We start from the raw sequence: 6,000 nt of genomic DNA on the forward strand, positions 1-6,000 counted from the left end.
ATACAGCCAATTTTACTCTGCTTCTTTTACACTGCTAGATCTGAGGATATAACGAGGGATCCTGAAATTCCCTTTTGAGTATCTGGCAAAATCTTATAACTAAATTTAAAAGGCACAATCATAAACCATGGAGTCTATCATCCAGGATTTGCTGTAAAATAATTTATTTAGGTATATATAAAAGAAGATATACAACTAATTCTAAACTACTTTTCAGAAGGTTACTTTGGTCACATGTCAGCCTGTTTCAGGAAAATTATACAAACAATCCACTGTTAATCAGAAATAGAGTTTAAAGATGTCATTTAATTCTGCTGTTAAAACTGCATGCTACTCAATGAAGCAACTGTCAACAAGGATAAAAGAAAAGTATTTGTCTTCCTATGAATGTCACCCTTGTATTTTCGTCAATGTTATCAATAAGGTCTACTTACTGAGTATTGCTTACTGGAACATCACCTAATTAACATCATCTTGGAATTGTCAATCCTCCAATACCTAAGTGAAGCTTATCATAATGTAAAAAAACCTCGAATGAATGGTAAGAAAAATAGCTACAGTACACAAAAGGACATATAAGCCATTTTGATATATTGATCCGAAATAATAAAGGGTAGGAATTGCAGAATTTTAAGAATCCTTTGATCTAATAAAGTTTTAAAACTGGTGAACCTTCATGTTCATTAGGATAGCTATTATAAATAATAAGTGTTGGAAGGATGTGGAGAAATGGGAAGCTTTGTGATTCGCTTATAGAAATGTAAAACCGAATGGATAAACAAAATGTAGTACATACATGCAATGCAATATTATTCAGCCTTAAAAAAGGGAATAAAATTCTGATACATGCCACAACATGGATGAACCTTGAAGGCATTATGCTAAGTGTATTAAGCCTGTCACAGAAGGACAAACATTGTATTATTCCACTTATGCAAAGCACCTAGAGTAGTCAAATTCACAGACACAGAAAATAAAATGATCATCAAGAATTGGAAGAAATGGAGAGTTACTGTTTAATGGGTATAGCGTTTCTGTTTGGAAAGATGAAAAAGTTCTGAAGGTGGATGATGGCAATGGTTGCCCACTAATGTGAACATACTTAATGCCACTGAACCGTCCACTTAAAAATGGCTAAATGGTAAATTTTATCTTATGTACGTTTTGCCATAATTTAAAAATTGATTAATCTAGGCAAGTGGATATGGATGTTATTACACTACTCATGCATTTTTTCTGAAGCTTTACATATTTTTAAATGTAAAATGTTGGGTAAAAAGATTTAAAACTGAGCTTTAATTAAAAATAGTGTAAGGGGGTGTTGGGTCAAGATGGTGAACTAGAAGCTGCTCGTGTGTGCTGCTCTCACAGACAGGAAACAAAAAGGCTGGTGAACACTGACCGTACTAGCTAATCATCTGAGAAACCATGTCAGAATCCATCCAGGCAGCAAGGGGACACAGAGGGCAGAGAGGAGCAAAGCTGGGCAGCAGCCCATCTGGGATCAGCACGGAGCCAGGAAAAGCTCCTCAATATGGGAAAGGATGAGTGAGAGCTCCCTGGGGGATTGTACACAGCGACCCATGCAAGACTGGTAATGGGAGCATTCTCTAGTTCCCCGGGCCCCACTGCACACTTCTAAACTGCAGCAGAGAGCCACAGTTTCTGCGGCAACAACTCTCAAGTCCATGGGGACTTCTATAAGCCTTGGACCCTGGAACAGAATGACACCAGTACCATATCCCCAGTAAAAGCTATCGTCCTGCCTGGGAGCAGAAAGATTGCTCACTCCGCCATGCCAGACAAGACTTGGTGCTAGCCTTCAGCCCAACAGTCCCACTTCTGCCTGAACTCAGCTGGCAGCCACAGCTCCTGTTGCCCCAGGAAACACCCTGACAGCAGGGTAGGTGACTCCCACTCACCCCTGCTACTGGTAGCTAGACAGGCCATGCCTGCTAGAGTGTCCAGCCCAGTGGTCTCACTTCTGCCTCAACTATGTGGGCAGGCACAACCCTGCGTTCCCCTCGGAAGTGCTCAGAGAGCAGAATAGGTGACCACATCCAGTCCCACAGCTCCTAGCCAAGTAGGAAGTGCAGGCTTGAGTGATGCCTAAGAAGAGAAAAGCCTCACTCTCAGATCACTGAGAGAGGTGAGATGCCTGGGTTTGTAAGCCAGTGGAAGGCAGAATGTAATTCTTGCTGCAGGGTTGACATGGCAAGCATATGGCCTGTCTGCCAACCATTGCCCCTGCTTAAACCAGTCCTGTGGTCCAGACACCCAACAAAAGAAACACAGGCACAGAGCCAGTCGAAGGGGGCTCTTCCAAGACCCAAGAGCTGACTACGGGAGAGGGTCATCACTCTTCCTTCTCACCCCAGAGCACTACTGACAGCCATGACAAAGCTCAAGTAAGTCGTGCGGCAGAGTTAAGAGCCTATCTGCCAGCTAATACTCTTAAACACTACCTATTGGATCGCAGCCCACAACACAACACCAACATATTTAGCCAGTATACAGCACCTGTGAAAACAAAGGTAACACTAGTGAAAAAAAAGGGCTCCCACCAATGCCCCTGCCCCAGCCAATGCACAAGCACCCCACCATGCCATCATGGCTGCTGGCATTCATGAGCAAGCACAGATCCCACTGCCACCACCCTAATGAAGTGCTTTTGCCAGCACTCCCCATTGGAGTACGTGGCCCATGGGACCAGGAACACCTCCACACCTCCAGTGCAACGGATATCTAACCTCGAAGGGCCAGAGAACAAAGCCGGGGGCACACAAAACCATGTCCTCTAACTCTACCCCCCCAGAGGGGGGTATGCCATACAGTCCAGGAGTTCTGAGTTGAGCCTGGGCCCCCTGAAATCTTCCAGAAGTGAGGCCAGTCAACTGAACCCACCTTATTCCACAATCAAACTCCCATGGGCATCAAAGAAGATAAAAGCAAAAAAAACCATCCAAAAGACAGCAGCTTCAAAGATTAAAAGAACATCAGCCCATACAGGTGAGAAAGAACCAGTGCAAGAACTCTGGCAACGCAAAAAGCTGGAGTGTCTTCTTACCTCCACGCAGTTATACTAGTTCCCCAGCAGTGGTTCTTAACCAGGCTGAAATAGAATTCAGAATAGAGATAGCAATGAAAATCATCCAAATTCAGGAGAAACTCGAAACCTAATCCAAGAAATCTAAAGAATACAATAAAATGATACAGGAGCTGAAAGGCAAAGGCCATTTTAAGAAAGAATCAAACTGATCTGATAGCACTGAGAAACTCACTCTAAGAATTTCATAATACAATTGCAAGTATTAACAGCGGAAAAGAACAAGCTGAGAAAAGAATCTCACAGGTTGAGGGCTGGTTTTCCAAATTAACTGAAACAAAAATAAAGAAAAAAGGATAAAAAAGAATGAACAAACCTCTGATAAATATGGGATTATGTAAAGAGATTAAATCTATGCCTCACTGGCATCCCTGAAAGACAGGGCTAGCAAACAAGCAACTTGGAAAATATCTGTACCCAACAATAGCCAAGCTGAGTGCCAAGTTGAGACTGCAATTCCATTCATTANAAAAAAAAAAGTAAAATATCTAGAAATACAGTTAACCAAAGAGGTGAAAGATCAAGAATTACAAAATATTGCTCAAATAAACCAGAGATGACACAAATGGAAAAACATTCCATGCTAGTGATAGGAAGAATCAATATTGTTAAAATGTTCATACTACCCAAAGCAATTCATAGATTCAATACTATTCCTATCAAACTACCAATGACATTCTTCACAGAATTAGGAAAAAACTATTCTAAAATTCATATGGAGCCAAAAAAGAGTCCAATAGCCAAAGCAATCCTAAGCAAAAAGAACAAAGCTGGAGGCATCACAATACTCAACTTCAAACTATACTATAAGACAACCATAACCAAAACAGCATGGTACTGGTATGAAAACAGACATATAGACCAATGGAACAGAATAGAGAACCCAGAAATAAGGCCACACACCCACAACCATCTGGTATCAACAAAGTTGACAAAAACAAGCAATGGGAAAAGGACTCCCTATTCAATTAATGGTGCTAGGATAACTGGCTACCATATGCAGAAGATCGAAACTAGTCCCCTTCCTTACACCATATATAAAAATCAGCTCAAGATGGATTAAAGGCTGAAATGTAAAACATAAAACTTTTAAAACCCTTGAAGAAAATCTAGGAATGGTGGTTCACACCTGTAATCTCAGCAGTCTAGGAAGCTGAGGCAGGTGAATCACTTGAGCTCAGGAGTTCAAGACCAGCCTGGGAAAGATGGTGAAATCTCATCTCTACAAAAAAAAAAAAAAAATGCAAAAATTAGCCAGGTGTGGTAGTGTGCACCTATAGTCCCAGCTACTTGCAGGGCTGAGGCGGGAGAGCTGCTTGAGCCCAGGAGGTTGAGGCTACAGTAAACTATGTTTGCACCACTGCACTCCAGCCTGGGTGACAAAGTGAGACCCTGCCTCAAAAAAGAAAAAGAAAGAAAGAAAATTTAGAAAATACCATCCTGGACATAGACCCTGGCAAAGAATTCATGATGGAGACACCAAAAGCAATTGCAACAACAACAACAAAAATTGGCAAATGGGACGTAATTAAATTAAGAGCATCTACACAGCAAAAGAAACTATCAACAGAGTAAACAGACAACCTACAGAGTGGGAGAAAATATTTGCAAACCATGTGTCTGAAAATGCTCTAACATCCAAAATCTATAAGGAACTTAAACAAATTAACAAGCAAAAAATAAACAACCCAATAAAATGGTGGGTAAGGGATATGAACAGACACTTTTCAAAAGAAGACATACATCTGGCCAGCAAGCATATGAAAACATGCTCAACAGCCCTAATCATTAGAGAAAGGCAAATCAAATCACAGTGAGATACTATGTCACATCAGTCAGAATGGCTGTTATTAAAAGGCCAAAAAATAACAGATGCTAGTAAGGTTGCAGAGAAAAGGAATGCTTATACACTGCTGCTGGGAGTGTAAATTAGTTCAACTGCAGAAAGCAGTTTGGCAATTTATCAAAGAACTTAAAAAGGAACTAGCATTTGACCTGAGAATCCCATTACTGGGTATCTATCCCCAGAAATATAAATTGTTCTACCATAAAGACACATGCACAAGAATGTTCACTGCAGTACTATTCACAATAGCAAAGGCATGCAATCAACCTAGATGCCCATCAATGGTAAAGTGCATAAAGAAAGTATGGTACAAATACACCATGGGATAGTATGCAGTCATAAAAAAGAACAAGATCATGCCCTTTGCAGCAACATGGATGGAGCTGGAGGCCATCATCCTGAGTGAACTACTGCAGTAACAGAAAACTAAATACCACATGTTTTCACTTATAAGTGGGAGATAAACACTGAGTACACATGGCCACAAAGAAAGGAACAATAGACACTGGGGCCTGCTTGAGGGTGGAGGGTGGAAGGAGGGTAAGGGTTGAAAACTACCTATTGGGTACCATGCTTATTACCTGGGTCATGAAATAATCTGTACACCAAGCTCTCATGACACACAATTTACCTGTATAACAAATCTGTACCTGTGCCCCTGAAACTAAAAGATCAAAAACACTTAAAAAGTAGTGTCATATAACTGTAAACAATGATTTAAAGGAGCACAGATTTAAAAGACCCCCTGATTTTATTCTTCTCACATGAAAATTTTTAATGTTTATGCTGTTGCATATCTGAGTGCTTATCATAGAATCAAAGTGTGAAGTATAAAAAAAAAGGCAGTTTAAGAACATTCCAGTGTTTCAAAGAAAGCACTTTTTAAAATGAATACACATGAAGAACATTTAATTATGTCATAAAATAAATGCAGCACTATAAGATAAAGGAACACTACTATTGAGGTTTGGTCTTTTCCTCTCTACAGCTGCAACCATCTTCAACCTGCTGAACTTAACTCAATGGTTACAGGAAGTTTTTGCCTTTT

At 40.4% G+C, this 6,000-nt stretch overlaps 1 protein-coding gene across 4 annotated transcripts in view; it reads right to left on the minus strand.

The window, feature by feature from the left end:
* The window catches only part of GRAMD1C (GRAM domain containing 1C), a 100,704-nt gene that overhangs the window by 18,362 nt on the left and 76,342 nt on the right, over positions 1-6,000 (minus strand). The gene's annotated exons all lie outside the window — the stretch shown is intronic.

This window comes from Cebus imitator, unplaced genomic scaffold (assembly GCF_001604975.1).
Source record: "Cebus imitator isolate Cc_AM_T3 unplaced genomic scaffold, Cebus_imitator-1.0 Scaffold201, whole genome shotgun sequence".
NCBI lineage: Eukaryota > Metazoa > Chordata > Mammalia > Primates > Cebidae > Cebus > Cebus imitator.